Source organism: Ambystoma mexicanum, chromosome 2q (assembly GCF_040938575.1).
Source record: "Ambystoma mexicanum isolate Mex_15411 chromosome 2q, UKY_AmexF1_1, whole genome shotgun sequence".
NCBI classification, from domain to species: domain Eukaryota; kingdom Metazoa; phylum Chordata; class Amphibia; order Caudata; family Ambystomatidae; genus Ambystoma; species Ambystoma mexicanum.
The window spans coordinates 1,426,056,767-1,426,080,396 of record NC_090924.1 but is presented as its reverse complement, the minus strand read 5'-3'; the positions used below and the strand labels follow the sequence as shown (position 1 = coordinate 1,426,080,396).

The following is a 23,630-nucleotide window of genomic DNA, read 5'->3' as shown; positions in this document are numbered from 1 at the left end:
TATATAAAAAAAACAAACACAAAAGCATGTGGCGTCATGAGGCGAAACAAAAAATGATACAGAGCAGATGTAAATTACATGTGAATAAACACATACAACTGTCTGTGTCCAAAACCTATACTTGCCCTCACAACTAAAGCTAAACAATGTGTAGGGATATCAGCAATAAAAAGAAATCCCATTCCAAATAGTTCTGAGCTTCTTCCAGCTCTTGGCTTAATTTTGAGCTCCCCTTTCCAAGTTTAAAGCAGCACCACAAAACTCCCCGGGTTCCCTTCCCGAAGTTCATGACCGTTCCACAAAGTCTCGAGATTCCCTTGCCCTAGTTTAAGATAGAAAGTTCAAAACAAAACAGTTCTCTAAGGACTGGGATCCTCTCCAGCCCTCTTACCATTGCTAATTTCTCTGGTTCACCAACACACGTCTGTTACATCACCAGTCATTCCATGTATATTTACGTTGCCTTGCTCCTTTTCATATTAACACTCTTGACTCCTTCTTTTATGTACTTTTCATGCACGGCGCTGTTGTCAGAGCACACAGCCCACCCATTACAGGTCACGAAACCAATACTTCTTTTCAATCTGTTTTATCAACAATTATACACTGCTTTCCCTTGGCAGCGATGAGTATGTCTTGTATCAAGATTATTTACTTCCAATTCTTCATTGAGGATAGCTTGATCACCATGCACTTGGTTACACTTTCGATACTTCTCTGGCTCTTGCCACTACAGGTTTCCTCTTAACCTGTAGTTCCTTTACCACTTGGCTTGTAGCAATGCTTGTTTCTCTATTCACACGCTTCTTGGGATTTGTATTGCTTTGCCAACACTTGTATTTCAATCAGTTCACTCCGTGGTATTTGCTACCTGTACAAAGTTGCTTTTATTCCACTCAAAACCTGCTCATTATTTGCTTTGTCTCTGTGCGGCATTGAGAAATGCTTATTCTATCAGACTTCCATGTTGCTTTAATTCTGCACCGTATTCAATAAAGCGTTCAGTTCGTTCGGTTTTCAAAACATCTGTTTCACCCTTGAAACAACCTTCAATTAATTTCAAGATTATAAGCACTTGCTTCAGTATTCAAAAGTGCTTATGACGTTTTCCAAAACGTTCCATATTCAAGAAAGGCTTATTACAGGTTTTTGGAGGGTCCCAATATGAGTGTTTCCCATCTGCGCTCACCGGTTTCAGGTGGCAGCTCCCATTGGCTTTGTCCCTGTCCACGCCTTGCCTTTCCACCTTCCACGGTCTCCACTCTTCTCTATCGGAGGTCGGGGAGAATGCTACTTGCTCTCCCGGAGGTCCGCAGCAACCAAAGTGCTTTGGCACCCCACAGCTCCCGCTTGCGCCCAACACAAAGCAACGTTGGACTACAAGACTTTCTATGGGCCTGCCTCAGCCCTGGCGTCTCTGGCCCTTGCCTGACATGTCTTCCTATACTCACGTCTCCCGCTTCTGTTGCTCCGGTTCACCAGCTTCCAGCTCCAGCCGGCTCCATGCACCAGGCTGCTGTGCGTCACCCTCTCTTGCGAATAGCCTGCATTTATATATCCGTTGGGCTTACTAAGTGACCACAGGTGGTGGTCAATTAGTCCAATTGCCTAACCATAGTTAAAGGGACATGCCTACTTCTCCATTTGAACTCCTCCATAGCCCCTTTCTTTGTGTCAGTACCAGAGTGGTGTTTGGGGGTGGTTGCATAAAAGGAATTATTCATAACTCTGTTTTGTCTTCTCCTCACTTTGGTATTTGGCTGACATTTATCTGAATTAACAATGTGAGGCTGACAATAACCTATGAAGGTTGTGGGAACAGGGGTTCAAAGGGAATGGGGGATACCATGTCTCGCCCAAGGTTGCCCTCTCCCCAATCCACAGGCACATTCGGATTGGCTGAGAGGCGGTCAATAACAATTTCCACGTGCCAATACAAGTTACTGACTGAATTTCAAACATTCTGATTTGTTTTTAATGCACGATATTGGTGATTTATAGATCACGTACTAAAGCACTGCACCAGGGATCGAATCCATGTTGTGTGCCATCACTATGGAGCCATCATTCGAGCCATACAGACCTGGGTGAAAATAGGACATACAGCAAAATTCCAGCAATGGGGGTGCACCAAATCAAGGGGGGAGATGAAGGCAGCGGGCAAATGACCGAGGATGTTCCAGATTATAGAAACACATTTGTACCTCCCATCAGATCTATATAGTGGGGTGGCAGGAGCAGTCATATTAAGCCTTGTGTGACAGCGGGACTGGACATGTGTACGGAGCAGAAGCTTGCTTGCAGCCTGGATGTCTCTAACCCCATGACTGGGGGCTACTCATGCTAGGCCTAGTTTGAAAAAGGTACTGGATTCTGTGAAGGTCAAAGGGTACAAGAGTGAGAGACACCCACGTCTGGGTGTGGGTAGAGCATTGAGGTATGGACATAGGGCAGAGGGTGGGGGATATGGAAAAGACTGCTGTCTACATAAAAAGTCCTTGAGGTCTCTAGTTATCCGGGTGCCTTTCAGCGTAGCTTAGGTGCCCCCACAGAGAGGAAGGGGACTGTACTGGAATGCCCCCACCACAGTGAACAAAGAAAAAGGAACCCAGGATCCATGTCTTCAGGAGGAAGTCAAACATGTTACCATGGCCTCAGAAGGATGGAGGAAGTGATGTAATTTAAAATGGCCTCGGGAGCAAGCCTGAAGGAAGTAATGTTATTTACCATGGCCTTAGAAGTGGTGTGTTTACAGCATATACTCAGGAAGAAGGATGGGGGAAGTGACATCATTTAGCATGTCTTCATAAAGAAGCAAAGAGGATATGACATTTTAAAACCTTTTTATAGTGCCATTAGTTTATGCAACACTAATTACCTCGATTAATACACCATTATCAGTTATAGTTACATTACTTAAAAATGTAACACTTAGTTTCCATTTAACAAATACATTTTTACTGTTAAAAACTTAAGTAAGAAAGCATAAGTGACAGTCAGCCATCCGCAGTGCATTTTTCCATAAATAATCTGTTTCGGGAGGATAGCTCTGGGCCAACGCGCTCGACTTGGAAGCAAGATGACGTGGAGCAACACAGGTTCGATCCCTGGGTCCACACTTAGACACCTCTGGGTATTAAGTGCATTATAAATAACCAATTACTATTACAAGTATGGAGGAGTTGTTGGTCAGGGAAATGTGGTTAAAGTAGGCTCAAATTGTCGCCGTCGGTCACTAGATGTCTCATAGTCCCCTTTTAGACCTGCTGTCACCATCAGCAAATCCTGCCACCTTCATCAATATTCACCCTTGGGCCCAACATCTCCAGGGTTCCACCTAAACTGAGCCTGAATGTCATAAATGCCCTCAGTGGCCATGAATGGGGGAAGCCACTATGGGGGGGCATTTAGTTATGTAGGCAAGTCCTCTAGTGTTTAGTGGACAGCCATTTCCCTCAGCGCCCCAATAGATTCCGGCTCCGGCCCCGGACAGACCTTTGCTGCAGATTCCCCATCCGCCAGCTACTGACTTTATTTGCCAGGTTCTACCATTATGTTCTCCCTTTCGCTGGTATACTCGCATCATATGACAGGTGCTACTTTCAAATGCCAGCCACTGCCACAAAAGGCCCAATGTCGGGTTCTGACATGAAAAGGTCCAAGTACTCAGACCACTGCCAAAGATAACCATTAAATGCACATACACTCGCTCCATTACCAGGCACTGCCACCATGTGCCAGGTACTCCTGGCATTGGGAAGACGGGTGCTAAAATGCCTTCATGGCAGCAGCACACTTCCCACCCCTCCAAACTCTAGGGGGGCACCCTATGCTCTCCCTAGCTTTCCTGGCATGCACCTTGCACAACTGAATGCCATGTGGAAGGATACACATAGCATGACATGCTGGCATGCAGTACCAACTTCAGTGAATCTCCTGAGCCCTCTACCATCTCCGCCATGCAGATGGTAACAGTGGGAAAATGGTGGCTGTGAATTACGACAGGTGAAAACTAAAAAAGCAAACTGCGAGCTTCGACGTCTGTACACAAGCTTACAATACGCTAAACCAATACTCGACTTTATGTGTATAGCGCTGAAACAAGGCCTGGAGGCGTAATAGCGCCAACAATACAAACAAAATAAAAATAAACGATAGACCAGTGTCAAGGCACCAATAGGAATCAGAGTATGACGGAAGGTCAATAAAACAGAGCGGTCCCTAATCCACGGTTATATCTGGCAAAGGAGTGACAAACCCTCAGATCGGGAGGAAGGGCATTGCAGCTTCCCGGTGCCACATAAGGGAAAGACCCCTGAGCAACCATAGTCAGCTTGGCCCTGGGCACCCGAAGGAGGAAAGAGTCATTAGATCTGAGCCAGGAGGGTCTGCCGGATACATACACAGGGCTGCTGCCATATAGGCGCCTGTGTACAATGCACGAGAAGCGAAGGTTGATTCTTCTGGCAATAGGCAGCCAATGGAGGGCCCTCCTGGCCTCAGAGAGATGATGCCTTCTGCGTAAGCCTTCCACAGCCCTTACTGCATTATTTTGCACTGTTGGTAACCGGACGATTTCTCCTTTGCCCAGACCCTGCAATAGGCTGTAGCAATAGTCCAGTCTGGAGCCGATTATAGCCCAAGCAATGGTGGCACAATTGTTGGTGTTCAGAAAAGGTCTTAATTAAACTAGCAATTTATGATAGAAGAAAAAACAAAACTGTTCACAAGCTCTCTCATGTTTAATTCTTGGCCTACGATTATACCCAAGGTTTTCACTTTGGGAATTGTAGCAGTGACGCAGCCCCCCCCCCCCCCCATCTTAAATTCCTGGAAATTGGGGATCAACTTTCTCAACTGAGCTGCCGTGCCAGTTATCTTCAGCTCTGTTATTGTGTCATTTAGGGCTTAACCATTCTCCGCCGTCCATGTCTGTATAACAGTGCAAACTGAACTGATGGTCTCTGATGCAATCGCCTGAAAGAGGTATGAGACACTGGGTGTCATCTGCTTAATTTGTATAAATTACGCCATTGACATCAAGCAGTTTGAATAGAGGCTTGGTGAAGATGTTGTAGAATGTTGGAGACAGTCAGGAACGCTGAGGAAATCTGCATGTCACCACTAAGTTATCAGTCTTGGCATCACCATGAAAAGCCTTAGCTGAACGGTCTGTCAGAAAGTATCTGACACAGTTGGCCGCTGCTGGCGAAAAAGAGGCAGAGTGTAAAGGTCTAGAGACCGGCATAGCGTAGTGAATCAGGTCGAAGGCGGCATACGGATCAAGGTGCATAAGGAGCGCTGGACCACCCTTCTTAAAGACTTCAAGAATGTTAGCCTTCAGGTCAAGTAGGGCAGATTCAGTGCTATGTGCACTCCGGAACCCCAACTGTCTCTGGCCCAAGAGGTTATATCTAGACAACAAGCCCTGTACTTGCATCTGAGCAACCCAATCCAGGATCTTTAGCAGGAACGGGGTGTTGGTAATAGGCTGATAGTTTAAGGGACATTGGGGTCAAGAGATGGTTTTTTGAGTAGTGGTAAAATCCACGCCTGTTTAATGCATGGCAGTACGAAACTTTCCCTAAAAGATGTTTTAACAAATTTCGTGATAAAAGGCATAAACTGAGCAGCACATGCCTTCACAACCAAAGCAGGACATACATCACCCTTGCAATGGGTTGGTTTCAGTCATTGTAACACATCGGAAACCTCAAGTTCTGTGACCATACGCAGAGATGGTGTGCTCAGATTTAGAGGGTTCTAAATGTATGCCTGGCCTTCGAATGGACGTACACAAGCCTTTATCGTTATGGACCACAGTAGCAGATGGGCAAGGGTCTTCCTGCTCTATAACAATCTTAAAGAGTTCTCTGGAGTCCGACCTAGCATTTTCAGTCCTCTGGTCATAAGAGAATTGTTTTGCCAAGATAATAGCAGATTCGTGGGCCTTCTCTGCAAGTGTATATTCGATCATGTTTTCCTCTGAGCTAGTTGTTCTCCACAGTAGAAAGGCTTTGCGTTTGGCAACTTTAAATTCCTGGATTTCATTGAATACCAGACTTCGGTGTTCAGTTTCCTGACTAGTAGAGTTTTTTTCTGGTGCACCTATGTTAACTGCATTAGACAGCATCTTTTGATTTGCATCAGCGAGTTCACCAGCTGAAGCATAATTGGCCAAGTTATTTAATGTTGCATCAAAACGGGGTACCATTGAAGCAGCAGAAAGTCTACGAATATTTCTTGATATGACGACAATCCTATCGGGTTTAGATTTGTTACGCTGTGACAGACAGACACGGTTCAAGTGAATCAAAGCATGGCCTGACCAAGGACCGGGGATCCCCTCTAAGTTGTTAATGACATTTTAGCTTGCAAGCCAGTCAAGCGTTCAGCCTTTGACATGCGTTGCAGTATTGATATGGTGGAAAAAAAACAAAATCGGTGAGTGTGGACTCAATAGTAACCGCCGTAGAGTCGACACTATCAAAAAGTAAAAGATTAAATGGTATCACTGCGTGAACGTTTGGGACTGTGGGCACCTTTGTAACCAGTGATTGACACCTAAATATTTGGCACTGTGCATAGTAAAAAATAAATGCGACTTGCATTTTCAGCAGTACAGCAGACCCTATTAACAATGATCCAAGAGCTATCAACCCGATGCCCATCGGAAGACAACCATCCAGAACCATCATCCAGAGATGGCCTTAACATAGTGAGGGAAACATGCCATTATACCTGCAAGGAGAGAACGCTGCACACTCAGAACAAGCTATATTCTCACTACAGGAAGCAACCAGATATCCAGATAAGAAATCCTATGTACCCTACACCGTGATACCTCCGGGTTTGGGCGTGTAACAAATGTTATAAATAAATAAACCAGTCAATGGATCTGAATGCATCCGAAGCATCACCATCTTGGATTTACATTGGCCAGGCAACTAAATACCTAGGCACGATATAGCCCCCTTCTAGAAAGGACTGGTTCGCCAAACAAGACTCCATTTAACTCCAGGGCAGCTGGCGCTAAACAAATACTGCCATTTTGGATTACCCATAATAAGATGTCTCAAATCACAGCAGATTGCGATATCATTTCTTTTTTTTAAACAGTGAGAAATTACACATTATGATTAACAAATCACCAACGGGTGTGGCTTTGCAGACTGGCATTGCCAATTCTTGTTTTTTAAAATTAGCACAACATTACTAACCAACCATGGACTTCAGCTAAAGGATGTTTATCACTAGATCAGTCAGTATGGTGCCCCACATATAGAGAATTTGATTTAAATACAGTATAAATCTTATATCAACTTAAAATAGAGGGACTCGGCCCAGATATTAACTTCTTGGCAAAGGTGGGAGTTTACAAACCAGAAAGGGTATGGGGCATTTTCTCTCGCTTTCCAGAAGTTGGGGGCTGCTAGACATGGTCTTAGAAACTACCAAACCACACACCTCTCACATACATGAAATGAAACCAGATAAAGTTGAAGAGAACCTTCACACCTGGATCACAGACGCGTTAGACCAGCTAACACCCTTAAAACTCTTCAATCCCAAACCCAACAAAGTCATAGCAACAGAGGAAACAAACCGTAAGCAATAAAGGTGATGGAGGAAGCACTACAACCAGATAGACAAAATCAATAACCAATGACACATTCTGCTATATAATTCGACAGTTCTGAAATCCAAGAAAGTACACTAACAAGCAAGAATCCAACCAGCAACAAATCCACAAAAAGAAATGTTTAGAATCATCAAGGAAATTAGAAACCCAATTTCATGCAACAACAGCGTTATACCCTTGGCAAACCCTATGCGACACCATTGTGGCGCACCCAAGTGCAACAATAGAAGCAATACAACAGGCAATTGACACATCCGGCAGGACCACAATCAACAACCGACCAGAAACCAGCACCCAAACTATCAACTCAACACTCTATCGATTCAAACAAATAAGTGAGGAAATCTTTGACAAACTATTAAAAGTTACCAACATATGTATTTATTTATTTATTTGCATTTTTAAAGCGCTCACACAGCCCAGGTGCATCAAGGCGCTGTTATAGGAATATGTCTTAGTTGCGTATTTATAACACGCTTAATACCCAGAGGTTTCTAAGCGCGAACCCGGGGATCGAACCTGTGTTTCGTGTCGTCTTGTTTCCAAGGCGAGCATGTTGCCGCTGAACTATCCTCCCGGTACATTGCTGGATCTTCTAGCAACCCAGGCCCACTGGACATCTACAAAAAGCCACAGACCAACAAAACACCAGCCCTCTATATCAGACTACAAATGAATGTATCCCTAAACAAGGGAATAGTACCAAAGTCATTCAAACCAGCGTACATCAAACCTCTCCTAAAGGATGAGACAGGAAACACAGATGACCTTACTAACTACAGACCCATATCAAACCAACCGTTTGATAAAATCTTGAAGAACCAATGAATCATGTACAAAACAACGGAATACCCAGGGTGGCTTCAGGCCCATGAGAGGAACTGAATCAGCACTCGCCATATGGGGTGACCTCAAAATGAATGCGGACAACACCACCCAATAAGCCATCATACTACTGGACATATCAGCTGCCTGCGATACGATCAAACACAGCATTCTAATTAAGAGACTGGAGGAATCTGGTAATCAAAGATGCACACACCCATGTCTGAAGTCCGACGGAGCTGAAAGAAGCCACATTCCACCATTTATACCAAACGCAACAAATATCACAGTACCACAAGGATCAAGCCTCTCCCCACTCCTCTTCAACATTAATACGGCCCCCCACCCCCTAATTCAAGCCCATGGACTGACATCCTACAATTATGCAGATGACACCCAACTCATCTTCAAGATAAACAACGACAACGAGCCCGATCATGCTAGAGGGTGGGGGGGGGGGGGGGGTTTGGGTGGTTTGGTAAAGTAGCTTTGTTTTTTGTGGTCACACATTTTTTTCAGTTTTTAGCAATGCATTATTTGGGTCAGACTGCACAGCACTGCCTAGTACCCAGGAATGGACTGTACAAGCAGCATGGAAACAAAACTGCAGTTAAAAGCAAAGCTTAATTCAATATTTCTCAACCCAATGTAGCGCCACTAGCAGCAGGCACGTGGCAGCACATCACTGTATCAGTCAGCATGAACACCAAACTGAAGCCCTTGAAAAGTAACATTTAGCACATCACCAACTTAAACATCTGCAAGCTTCACTGGCCTTTGCAGAAAGATGAAGGAAGGACTACAGAATCTGTACCCAAGTGTCACCAGTGCCCCCGGGGGCCTCAGTACAGGCGTATTTTTAAATGTTTTAAAACTGAAGAAGGAAGAGTAAATGATAAACGATGGAAACATTTCCCCTAAATATCCTAGGGGGGTATCACTTGCTATTCCAACTTTAGTCCTAGAGAATTCGGGGTAAGATTTAGAAACCTTATAGGTTGGACTACATAAAGTACTGCAGGAGTGTTTTGTGAGAATACTTGGTTCTGGTGCCTCGGCCATTGGCGACCGTTATGATTTTGTCTCAGCCAGCTGCACAGCTCCTACCATGGAGATGAAGATAGGACTGTAGCATTTGCTCTGCCATTATGGATTGGGACCTTCATCATATAGTTTAACAAAAGAACAGCGATAGCAAAAAGAGAAGTAACACCAGGACAATGTACTGCAGCAGGAAAGTAGAAAAAACGTTAATAAACCAAGCAGCAGGGAAGTAAAACATGACTTTAAAATCATATTTCACAAACCTGTGGAGTCCAGTGTACAGGGAGCTCCAGCTGTACAATGCGAGGGAGGCCAGGTGGCACCCCTCCTTCTGTGCTCACAGACTTTCGTAAATGTACCCCAGAGGGTTTGGCCTTTCCGTAGACTCCATCGCCTAACCAGGAGACCGGGCAGGCCATTGGCCCAGATCCCTGGCTTAAAGCGATGACTTAATCCTAAATGGGAAAGCTATGGAGGATACAGGAAGTTAAACACCTGTTATGGGCCTCAGGGCGTGTCGGGGTCTCACTCACACACACACTCACGCATGCAGGCAGGCACACAGAGAGAGGACGCCGGACACGTGTGTCTGCTCCGGTCGCGGGCGCGAACTGCCGGCGCACCGCCTTTAATGCCATTAGCGCATGCGCGAGCCTCGATGCTGCTCGCGCATGCGTACATAACTATAATTGCTACGCAACATCCCTCCTTTTCCCCCACAACAAAATCAACATTATCAAACATGGGAACCAACAGGATCCATCTTAACTTTCACGATACCTCTGCCTTAATTACGAGGTAGGGTCCATGATGAAGTCTTTGAACCTCAGCGGTGGCTTGCGCCCCGCCCGGCTTGGGTACCTGCGTGCTCCGGCGTCGGGGTCCTCGGGTGCCACCGGAGCTTCTGGCGGCGCATCGTCTTCCACCGGCACTCCAGTATTCGGGTCGGGATCATCTCTGACGGCTGCTTCAGGGGTTGCAGTTCCTATGCGCTTGAAGAACGAAATATTTCTGGTAACAGTCCCTCTTGCATTGGCGGCCGTGACCATCGACCCTTTGACGTGGGTCAAGCCCAGTGGTTGTGGTTCATACGGCAGTGATAACTTCCCGTCTGGCTTCCTGTTGCGCACCAGCACAGTGTCCCCTATTGCAATCGCCCTCTCGGGTAGTCCCCGCCGTGTAGTCTCCTTCTCATTCAGAGTGGCCCTCGCTGTGCGCACGTTGCGGTTGTCGATCTCTCCTGGTGGTCTTCCTTCAATTTCGGGTAGTAGACCTCTTGGTATTCTTTTGAAAAGGACTTCTGCGGGGGCGACTCCAGTGGACTGAGGTGGGGTCGTGCGATACTCTCTGAGAAACTCGACCAGATTTCGCCTGAGATCTTCTCCCCCATTCATCGATATGCGGAACACTTTGTTGAGCGTTCGCATAAACCGCTCCACCTCGCCATTTGCTCTCGGCCATAGTGGGGTTATTTTTTGATGCTTTATTCCCCTGTCCTCACAGTATTGAGCAAAACGTTGGCCCTGAAACGGTGACCCATTGTCCGAGCAAATTTCCAGAGGGAATCCATGTGTGGCGGATATTTTGTCCATGGCCAAAATGGTGTGGTCGCTGGATGTGGATTCGACCAACTCCACCTCTGGGTATCGTGACCACTGGTCTGTCACCACCAGAAAGTATAAACCTCGGCCCGTGGATCCGAAGTCCGCGTGCACTGTCCCCCATGGGCGGTCACTCCTCTCCATGGTCTGAATGGGTGGCGCCTTCTCCAAAGGGCTTGCGGCTTGACATGGGATGCAGGCCTTCACAAATTTCTCCACCCTTCCTTCCAGATCCGGAAACCAAACTTTCAACCTGAGACGAGCTTTCATCTTGGACATTCCTTGATGTCCCTTGTGGACTAGCTGTAGGACCTTCTCAACTAACACCCCTGGTATTACGATCTGGTGCCCTCTTAGCAGTATTCCATCATCCGCCACCGACAATTCGTGGCGTGCCTTCCAGAGTGCCTGTAGATCTCTTTGTGCTTCTGCAGTCCTTCGGGAGTTGTCTAGGAGGACCTCCCGCCATTCTCCTGTGTCCACCGCACCTTTTATCTTTCGGAATGCTTCATCGCTATTGGATTCATCCGCGATTTCCTGACGCGTCAGGGCAACAGGCAGTGCTGCCTCAACCACTAGATGTACGGCTTCCACGCAGTCCACCACCTCTAGTGAGTCCCTGAGCCTCCCGGTGCCTGGATGTCACGATAGGTAGTCCGCCGGGTTGTGTCCCTGGTCGATATAGCAATTTGACCCCATATTCCATGAGGGCCAACATCCACCTTTCTATGCGCGGAGGTGGTTTGGACGACATTCCAGACAGTATTGGGATGAGGGGTTTGTGGTCAGTCACCACAACAACTGGCTTCCCTAGAATGTAGATTCTGAAGTGTTTACACCCCCATAGTATGGCCAAGGCTTCTCGCTCTATTTGGGAGTAATGCCTCTCCATGTCGGTCAGGGCCTTGCTGGCATAGGCGATGGGCCTCATGGTCCCTTGCTGGTCTGCTTGCATGAGGACTGCTCCCAACCCTACCGGGCTAGCATCAACTACGATCTCCGACTCGCGACCGGGGTGGAAGTATGCCATTGTTTCTTGCTCCGACAGGGCATGTTTGATGGCGGTGAACGCTCTTTGTTCCTTCCCTGTCCATGTCCACGCCACATCATTTCTGGTGAGCGCCCTCAGTGGTTCTGATAGGGAGGCTAGATCTCAGATAAAACGGCCACAATAATTGACCATCCCTAGAAAGCTTCTTACTTTGGCTGGGGACGCTGGTGGGGATGCATCTCGGATGTCTTTTACCTTCTCCGGATCCGGGGAAATTCCTCCAGCATGAAATATAAATCCCAAAAAATTCAAGCCTGTCCTTCAGAAATTCGCATTTTTCTTTGTGTAGGGTTAAGCCGACACTGCACAGTCTCTCAAGGGTGTTCTTGAGGCGCTTCAAGTGTTCAGCTTCTGACTTCGCAAAAACTAGGATGTCATCCGACATGTTAATGACCCCTTTGAGTCCCGACAGTGCCCCCCTCATGGCATTCTGAAAGACCTCTGCTGCGGACGAGATCCCGAAACTAAGTCTTTTGTATTGATACAACCCTTCATGGGTTGTAAAGGTCGTAATGTATCTGGACTCGGGGTGGAGTTCCAACTGGTGGTAGCCTGACCTTAGGTCTAGCTTCGAGAAGACCCTAGCTCCCTGGAGCTCTCTGACGATGTCATCTAGGGTCGGTGTGAGATGCTCGTTTGATCGCTACATTGGGCAGCCTCATATCTATGCAGATGCGTACTGCCCCTGGTTGTTTCGGCTTCGAGGGCCACCACAATTGGGGAGACCCAGGGAGTGGGTCCATCTACCCTTTCGATAATGTCCTTGTCCACCAGTGACTGTAGCTCTTTCACAACTTGTTCCCTTAGGGATACGGCGATGTTTAAGCGCAGTCGGCCTCACGGACTCATCTATGTGCAGCCGTATGGGCTCTGCCTTGAGTTTTCCATTACCCGTGAATATCTTCTCGAAACGCTGTAGTAGGCGGTCCAGATCGGTGAAGTACACAGCAAGAGTGAAGTGTACAATGTTTAGCGCTTCTGACGCGGCACAGCTTAGGAGGGAATGTGGGCTTACGCTGGTGATGAAAAACCTCGCCTTTATTTTGTTTTGACCATGAGAGACTGGGGCTACAAACACTCCTTGGATGGGAAGAGGTGTATCCCCTCCGAATGCGTAGATTCGCGCTGTGGAATTCGTCAGCCTTGGTGGACCAGGAAGAGCATTGTAATGTTTGGTTGCGAGTACGCAGATGGACGCCCCAGTATCTATGAGGACCGGAGTTGGCATCTCGCTAATGTTGACGGTGCATTGGGTTGTCGACGATCCCCAGGGCCTTGTGCAATGCTTGAGATGAAAAATATTTCTTCATCTTCCTCCTCCTCTTCCGCGATATTGAGGTCTTGCATTCCTTGTTCGACAGAGGACACACCCCTTACTCTTCCAGCAACACTCCTACCACTTCTCTCTGGTCCTCTCAAAACTGTTACTGGCGTTGTTGCCCTGCACATCCTCGCATAGTGTCCCGGTGTGCCGCATCGACCACAGGTCCTTGACTTTGCTGGGCATTCTCCCGCATGTGGCAGATCGTATCCACAGTATGAACACGTTGAGACATTCCCTTGCGTTGTAGGCCCTTCGCTTCTCCTTGGTGTCCATCTTGCCTTCCCCATGGCCGAACGTCCTATTGCATATGCCTCTTCCTCCTTCCTGGAGCGTGTAGCAGCGTCCATTTTCGCCCCTCTTGCCTCCGCCAGTTTGTACGCTCTCCCCATGTCCAGAATTTGCTGCAGAGTCAGTTCAGGTTCTCTTAGCACTTGTCTCTTCAGTTTCCCTGAGCAGCAACCCTGCAGCAGTTGGTTGCGAACCATTTCTTCCTCGTTGACCCATCTACAGGAGCTCGCTAGTTGTCTCAGACGAGCGCAAAACTGGTCTAATGATTCCTCTTCCAATTGTTTCTCAGCGCCCATGACAAACCTGTCAAAGTCAACATTCGCCATAGGAAGGAAGTGGTCACGGAAGGCTTGCTTGACAGCATCATAATTCGCTGCTGGAATGTTGAGAGTGTCATATATGCGTTGAACCTCGGTCCCTGCAGAATAAACCAAGATGGCAATCTTCGCCTCATCTTCCGTTTCCCCCGAGGCTCTAAAGAACATTTCCAGCTTTTTGACCCATGTGATCCACTTCGGTCTTAACTTGGATGGGGGGCCCGTGGTATGAAATTCAGGCATAGGAGCTAGAGTACTGTGCATTCTGCGAGGTATTGGGGCGACAGCATTTTCTTCTTCCTCTCTTTCTTCCCCCATTGTGTACTCACAGTGATCCTTGTCTGTAGGAGTCGAGGTAACTGGTGACCTTCAGAGTGCTTTCACACCCTCTTTCTTGTCCTTACCACAACCCGTGGTGTCTGGGCTGTGGTGGTTCCAAAAATTTCTCTGGAGCAGTGCAGGAGGCAGATGGCGCACGAGCACCCTCTCGGGCCGCAACCACTGCAATCCACGTGTAGAGTAGAGTAAGAAAATGGCCGCCTGCCGTGCGCGCGGGTCCGTGTGCATCCGATCGATACACACGCAGTAACGTTCCTTCACTCCGATGTCGTCGGAGCGGAGAGTGGCTCCGTGTCCGCCCTCGTCGCCAGTGTTATGGGCCTGAGGGCGTGTCGGGGTCTCACTCACACACACACTCGCGCATGCAGGCAGGCACACAGAGAGAGGACGCCGGAGACGTGTGTCTGCTCCGGTCGCCGGCGCAAACTGCCGGCGCACCGCCTTTAATGCCATTAGCGCATGCGCGAGCCTCGATGCTGCTCGCGCATGCGTACATAACTATAATTGCTACGCAACAAAACCCAAGCTAGATCCCTGCAAAATTCAAATGGGGGGCAGCGCTAGCCTATATAAAATAACTGACATTTTGGGGGGTGGTGGGTTACCCTCAAGGTGAAGGTAACAATGTCAACAGGGTTCTATGTCATTTCATCGACGGTATGAATTTCGATTTTTTTTTAAAAGTATTTTTTACGGAACAAACTCATGGAAATTGATTTATTTTTAATTTTGGGGGGTTCCTCCCTTTGCCCCATACCTATTGTTTTTGTTTAACTATTCCCGATCCCCACCGCTTATATACACTTTCCCAACCCCCCTATATATTTCAATGAGTTTTTTCAGTAAAAACCCCATCGAAATCCCAACCTTCGATGAAAGTACGCTATACCGTCAAACATACCCCTCCTCTCTATTATACACACTGCCCTAATCTATGACCTGGTCTAAGCTTCGGGCACTGGGCTGAAGGCACAGGCGTTGTATGCCAATCATTGTCCCAGCAGTGCTCGGATTACCCCTGCCCCACAATAAATAGAACACACTCTGTTTCTGGAGAAAGAACACAACTAATGCTGTCATGAGGGAAGAGGACAGGAGAAAAGGGGTTAAGGATTGCGAAGTGGGAGGAGGAAGAGGAGGAGCCCGCGGTGCTGAGGGAAGTGAAAGGGGCAGTTCAATAAAAAATGTTAAACTGTGAAGACGTGTCGTGTCATTCTTACGTACCGCATGAGGGACTATTCCTTATAACAGCTGCACAGGCAGATCCCTTCATTCATATATAAGCTATCGTGTCCCAATCGCTTCTCGCCATAGCAGGCTTAGAGTGGCTCAGGAGGGAAATGATCAGCGGGAGAGGGGTTCCACTGTCTCGTTCTCTAACATTTCCTGTGCCCACTTCCTGCAGACAAAGCACTCCGAGTAGAACATCACCAAGCAAAATACTATGCAGACAGCAACCATGCTTGCACCCTTACAGAAGGCTAGAGGGGAACCAATCCAACGTGGATGATTGCAATACTCTGCAGACAGCAACCATGATTGCACCCTTACAGAAGGCTAGAGGGGAACCAATACAAGGTGGATGATTGCAATACTCTTCAGAGAACAACCATGCTTGCACCCTTACAGAAGGCTAGAGGGGAACCAATACAACGTGGATGATTGCAATACTCTCCAGAGAACAACCATGCTTGCACCCTTACAGAAGGCTAGAGGGGAACCAATACAACGTGGCTGATTGCAATGCTCAGCACACAGCAACCATGATTGCACCCTTACAGAAGGCTAGAGGGGAACCAATCCAACGTGGATTACTGCTGACAGCAACCATGATTGCACCCTTACAGAAGGCTAGAGGGGAACCAATGCAACGTGGATGATTGCAATACTCTTCAGAGAACAACCATGCTTGCACCCTTACAGAAGGCTAGAGGGGAACCAATACAATGTGGCTGATTGCAATGCTCAGCACACAGCAACCATGATTGCACCCTTAGAGAAAGCTAGAGGGGAACCAATACAACGTGGATGATTGCAATACACTGCAGACAGCAACCATGCTTGCACCCTTAAAGAAGGCTAGAGGGGAACCAATACAACGTGGATGATTGCAATGCTCAGCACACAGCAACCATGATTGCACCCTTACAGAAAGCTAGAGGGGAACCAATACAAGGTGGATGATTGCAATACTCTGCAGACAGCAACCATGATTGCACCCTTACAGAAGGCTAGAGGGGAACCAATACAAGGTGGATGATTGCAATACTCTTCAGAGAACAACCATGCGTGCACCCTTACAGAAGGCTAGAGGGGAACCAATACAACGTGGATGATTGCAATACTCTCCAGAGAACAACAATGCTTGCACCCTTACAGAAGGCTAGAGGGGAACCAATACAACGCGGCTGATTGCAATGCTCAGCACACAGCAACCATGATTGCACCCTTACAGAAGGCTAGAGGGGAACCAATCCAACGTGGATGACTGCTGACAGCAACCATGATTGCACCCTTACAGAAGGCTAGAGGGGAACCAATGCAACGTGGATGATTGCAATACTCTTCAGAGAACAACCATGCTTGCACCCTTACAGAAGGCTAGAGGGGAACCAATACAATGTGGCTGATTGCAATGCTCAGCACACAGCAACCATGATTGCACCCATACAGAAAGCTAGAGGGGCACCAATCCAACGTGGATGATTGCAATACGCTGCAGACAGCAACCATGCATGCACCCTTAAAGAAGGCTAGAGGGGAACCAATACAACGTGGCTGGCTGCAATACGCTGCAGACAGCAACCATGCTTGCACCCTTACAGAAGGCTAGAGGGGAACCAATCCAACGTGGATGATTGCAATACTCTGCACACAGCAACCATGATTGCACCCTTACAGAAGGCTAGAGGGGAACCAATCCAAAGTGGCTACAGCAACCATGCTTGCACCCTTACAGAAGGCTAGAGGGGAACCAATACAACGTGGCTGATTGCAATAGTCTGCTGACAGCAACCATGCTTGCACCCTTACAGAAGGCTAGAGGGGAACCAATACAACGTGGCTGATTGCAATAGTCTGCCGACAGCAACCATGCTTGCACCCTTACAGAAGGCTAGAGGGGAACCAATCCAACGTGGCTACAGCAACCATGCTCGCACCCTTACAGAAGGCTAGAGGGGAACCAATACAACGTGGCTGATTGCAATACACTGCAGACAGCAACCAGGCTCGCACCCTTACAGAAGGCTAGAAGGGAACCAATCTAATGTGGCTTATTGCAATACGCTGCAGACAGCAACCATGCTTGCACCCTTACAGAAGGCTAGAGGGGAATCAATACAACGTGGCTGATTGCAATACGCTGCAGACAGCAACCATGCTTGCACCCTTACAGAAGGCTAGAGGGGAACCAATCCAACGTGGCTACAGCAACCATGCTCGCACCCTTACAGAAGGCTAGAGGGGAACCAATACAACGTGGCTGATTGCAATACACTGCAGACAGCAACCATGCTCGCACCCTTACAGAAGGCTAGAGGGGAACCAATCCAAAGTGGCGACAGCAACCATGCTCGCACCCTTACAGAAGGCTAGAGGGGAACCAATACAACGTGGCTGATTGAAATACTCTGCAGACAGCAACCATGATTGCACCCTTACAGAAGGCTAGAGGGGAACCAATCCAAAGTGGCGACAGCAACCATGCTCGCACCCTTACAGAAGGCTAGAGGGGAACCAATACAATGTGGCTGATTGCAATACTCTGCAGACAGCAACCATGATTGCACCCTTACAGAAGGCTAGAGGGGAACCAATCCAAAGTGGCGACAGCAACCATGCTCGCACCCTTACAGAAGGCTAGAGGGGAACCAATACAACGTGGCTGATTGCAATACTCTGCAGACAGCAACCATGCTCGCACCCTTACAGAAGGCTAGAGGGGAACCAATCCAAAGTGGCGACAGCAACCATGCTCGCACCCTTACAGAAGGCTAGAGGGGAACCAATACAATGTGGCTGATTGCAATCCTCTGCAGACAGCAACCATGATTGCACCCTTACAGAAGGCTAGAGGGGAACCAATCCAAAGTGGCGACAGCAACCATGCTCGCACCCTTACAGAAGGCTAGAGGGGAACCAATACAACGTGGCTGATTGCAATACTCTGCAGACAGCAACCATGATTGCACCCTTACAGAAGGCTAGAGGGGAACCAATCCAAAGTGGTGACAGCAACCATGCTCCCACCCTTACAGAAGGCTAGAGGGGAACCAATACAATGTGGCTGATTGCAATCCTCTGCAGACAGCAACCATGATTGCACCCTTACAGAAGGCTAGAGGGGAACCAATCCAAAGTGGCGACAGCAACCATGCTCGCACCCTTACAGAAGGCTAGAAGGGAACCAAACCAATGGGGCGGATGAAATGTGCGGGGTGTGAGCCCCCGTCCTTAGTTGAATCATCTTGTGACCACAGAAGAAGCTTCACAACTAGAACTTTATTGGGGAAGGGGGGATAGTCTTCCCTATTGTCCGCTTCCATAGAGGTGAAGATAAAGGTTACAAGAAGGGAGAAAGCCCATCCCTTATCCATCCCAGAGGAACATTTAAGGTGGTCTGCTATCTGGACACAGAGTTTGATGGAAAGGCCTTGGGTTCCCAGGAATCTGCTGACTGGAGATGACAGCCCCTGTAAGTGCTCTCTGGAACCCTTCCTGCATGCAAAGTGCACAGAAAAGGGTTCCACGTTGCACCTAGAGAAGCAGCATGGGGTCCTCCAGCACCCAGAAGTCTAGAGGCAGCTCTGGGCATGGGGTAGCCACTGCGTTCCATTTTTGAGTCGACTCAACCATTTTTAGAAGCTATGAGCCATGCAAGCACACGGATCTACCTTTGATACGCTGCTTTTGAATCTGCTGTCTCGATGACTGCCGCCTGCACTGCCACCCGTTTTCGAACTGATCACCACTGAAGAACTACACCTTGAAACACTTGTGTATAGGCGCGTTATAAATGCCCTTTAATATCATATCGCATTGTTGGTGCTTTTTTACCTGTCTTATTTGAGACAGCGACTTGACCATTGCCTGCCTGTTCTTCACCCGACTCGATTGTACCAACACACTCGAATTATTGGTAACGACCGACTTGAAATGTCTTAACACGGACTGGACCCATTGTCAAGCCCAAAGCAGCCCGGCTCAAAGCTGTGGATCGCCAGAAGAAGCCTAGATGTAATTGAAGTGCATATGCCCTACTGGCCTGCCTGCCTGCCTTAAAAGACACATAGTAAGTAATGTATTAATAAAGTGATGAAATTGGTAATGTAATTAAGATGAGATGTGTACATTTTTTTTTAAAGTATCAGTTTTTGTGTACGAGTTGGTGAATATACTGTATGTGTGAGGATTTCGAAAATCAAGTAAATTAAATTAAATAAAAGACAATACTGATTAATAAGACCCCACTCTCTAACTTTTTTAAAGGCACTTTCATTGACTTTGCTGCTGAACCTATTGCCTGTGCACCCCTGCCTTCAGGCCCAGAGTAGCCCCTTTCATGACCAAGTCTGCATAGCGTGTGTCTTCTCTTACAGGAGTGTGTTTTTGGTGAGTGGGTTTGTATTTGTAGTTTAATTAAAGACTCCTATTTTTGTAGACAGCCTCGTTGGCCTTTATTTATTTTGGTACCACGGCAGTATTGTTGTTTGGATGCCTAGGCTCTTCAAAGCTCACATGCCCTTGAAGAGTACAGCCAGCCCTCGGCCCATGCTTCGGCAAGAGGTGAAGGCAGTATGCCACTCAAGTTGCTCTCAATTCACATTTACGGTTGTCGTCACTGCTGGTTTATTAGTAGTGTGGGGCTGAGTAGGAATTACAGCTATTGCTCATCACTGTACCCCTGGGGAGCAGTGCCTATTTAATCACACCTACAGTTTCATTGGACAAGCCCCGCACGTGTGAGGAGGCCTGACATTTGCCCGCGCATGCATGCTGGACACCAAAGGCCGCCCCGCACGTGTGAGGAGGCCTGACATCTGCCCGCGCATGCATGCTGGACACCAAGGGCCGCCCCGCACGTGTGAGGAGGCCTGACATCTGCCCGCGCATGCATGCTGGACACCAAGGGCCGCCCCGCACGTGTGAGGAGGCCTGACATCTGCCCGCGCATGCATGCTGGACACCAAAGGCCGCCCCGCACGTGTGAGGAGGCCTGACATCTGCCCGCGCATGCTTGCTGGACACCAAGGTCCAGACTGATCAAGCTCTGGGCTGCTCTTGGTGTAGCGCATACAGGCTGCACCGAGGGTAGCCAAGAACGTAGCACTGCCGTGGGCGCGCGCAGTGGCAGTGCATGTTTGCATTATGCTTCTAGCTCCTGCTGCCAGCACAATTCCTGCCACACTGACAGCTGTTGCAAGGATTAAGCGGGGGCACATTACAAGGGGCGCTGGGTAGCATCACCTGTAAACCAGATTTCTCCTTTTACATATGCCCCCTCACCAATGCACGCTGCAAAGGTAGCCGGTGCACATTCTATATACATATATTCAATTTTTATATAGCGCCATCATACGGCCAAGCACCTCAAGGCGCTCACATGACAGAAACAACAAAAAACATAACGTGCCAGATGCAGAAGGGTATGGTCAGACTGAGGGGGAAATGGGCTTAACCTGTACCCAGATCAAAGAGGTAGGTTTTTAATTGTTTATTTTTTTACTGGGCACCCAACACACAGCTCTTCAGAACAGAAGGGAGCGGATTCCAAACACTACACTGTGGCCCAGGCATGGAAGCTAGAGCCTCCAATCTTTATCAGCAAAGGGTTCTCCTAAAAGGAACAATAGATACTCTGGCTGAGAGATAATCAGGGGCTCCACCAGCCAAGCACTTAAACACTGAGGTGGTGCCTTTAAACCTGATTCTTTGACGAACAGGCAGCCAGTGCAGTTTTCTCCAGGCCGCCGTGAAATGGAACCCACGACCAATACCACATACGGCACGGACATCTCCATTCTGGATCACCTGAAGACTTTTAACATTTGCCTTAGAGGACCCAACCAGCCGGCTGTTGCAGTAATCCTAATGGCTGCCACAACCATAGCCCCGTTAGACTCAGAAAGGTATGGGCAAATCTGCCACAAGAGATGAGAGGAATGCAATAAGAGCAGGAAGACTTAAGGATAAATGGGAGTCAAAATAGACCCCCAGTGTTTTTACAGAGTCAGAAACCTTCATGATATTTCCTGCAATAGTAAAACTATTATAGGATGAATCAAAATGATTTGTAGGGAGTGCTTAGAATAAGCAGCTCTGTTGTCTTGTTATTTAAAGCCAGGGAGTTAGTGGCCAGCCAAGACTGTATAGCACAAAAGACTTCATTCACGCTTTCTAAGTCTTTGCAATAGATACCCGATAATTCAATCACAATCTGGGTGTCACCTGCATAATTCGAAAACGTACCCACAGAGAGGATAGCAGGTCACACAGTGGTTTGATATAGACATTAAACAAAAGTGGCGAAAGGCAGGACCACATATCAATTAAGCCATTTGCGATTGTGCCTCATCCTTGGTCACATAAGCGGTTCTTGGACCAAGAAACGATCGAAACCAGGCTGCTGCAGAACCGGTACATCCACCGACCTTGACCAGTCTATTAGCCAAAAGGGCATGATCAACCAGATCAAAGGCGGCCGACAGATCAAGAAGAAGTAACAATGCCTGCCCGCTCTTGTCAATTATCTCCACAATGTTAGATTTAAGATCAAACAAAGCGGCCTCGGTTCGGTGAATCGCACGGAACCCGGACTGGCCATTGGCAAGGATATCATTTTGTTCCACAAAGCTTTGAAATTGATTGAACACCAGCTTGTCCAATATTTTCAACATAAAAGGAACGTCGGTAATGGGCCAGAAATTAAGTAGAAACGAAGGGGCCAACAGGGGCCCTTCAATAATGCAAATGTGCCAATTGCATAGAGTGCACATTTCCAATAATGAAGCCCGCTGTGCGACTGCATTAAGGACTGGGGTTTCTTTCTCATGTGCCCTGTCTTTCCTTTCTCGCTTGCTATGGCATTGTTTTTTAATACTGCTCCAGTTCCCACTGGAATGGTCCAACAGTGCCAGGACTTGACCATAGATTTAAGTATTGTGGCTCCTGTGAATGTTCTCCAGTGCGTTTAACTTGCTCCCCCTTTCATCATTCCTCTTCTGTCTTATCCTCCTTGATGTCCCCATTTTATCATTTGTCCACTTGGACTGCCCCTTTTTTTTGTTTGTTTCCCCTTGGCTCTTCAGCGGCTCTTTTGATCTCCTCTGTGCTCTCCTTATCAGTATTTTCTCAGCATCTTGGTGGCGCTTTAGATCCAACACTTTGGGCTCTTAAATGGCGCTTAAGCACTCCAGAAAGCTCTAGAGTGCTGTCTTCCAGATTACACTTTATCTGAAAACAAGCCAGGGATGTGGTTATATATGTATGGAAAGTGGTATGCAGATGTGGCGCCAGGGCCTTTCAACGTTTTCAAAACGAAAGGGGCCTCGTGCCTCAGGGCCCCCACACCCCCCACTAACTTCCCTCATGTTGCCAGTCAGCAGTCTTGCACCACGGCAAAATATGCATTACTCTATTTTCGTTCTGGGGCTTAACACGTGCGCTTGGAAGCACTCGCATTGTAAACTGCGACTTCTCTTCCCGCGGGATATACCAAAGTCTTATCACCTCATTCCAAGTCGCGAAAGCCAGAGCAACGAACCACTGCAATAGACCTTGGAAGGTTAAAAGGAACTGATGGCCTGCTTATTCTGGTGCATGGCATTAACCTCTCATGTACTGATTAACAAATGAGGTACTTCGACCACTGCCTCATTGACTTATAACACCGACAAAGAAGGGTTTATAACTCATCAGTGTGCATTTAGTGTTTAAGCTCCCTGCTGGCTCGCCGTCTCCTGATATCGGCGGCTATTACCCTCACCTGTGTTGCCATGGTAATGTAACCATCCCCCAGGGTGCCTCGGGCTGTTTCCACTCTCAGTAGGGGGCCCCAAACCATCATGGTGAAATGGGCCCCGCACATCTTCAGCCAGGCCTGGATGCATGCTACAGACAGTACATACTTGCATGCACCAGGGAAGAGAGCAGGGCAGGGAGATTGGCAGGGTGCCAATCATCTCCCTTGGCATTGCTC

At 47.9% G+C, this 23,630-nt stretch overlaps 1 protein-coding gene across 1 annotated transcript in view; it reads right to left on the bottom strand.

Moving 5' to 3' along the window:
• The window catches only part of GLOD5 (glyoxalase domain containing 5), a 46,940-nt gene that overhangs the window by 15,479 nt on the left and 7,831 nt on the right, over positions 1–23,630 (bottom strand). The window lies entirely within an intron of this gene.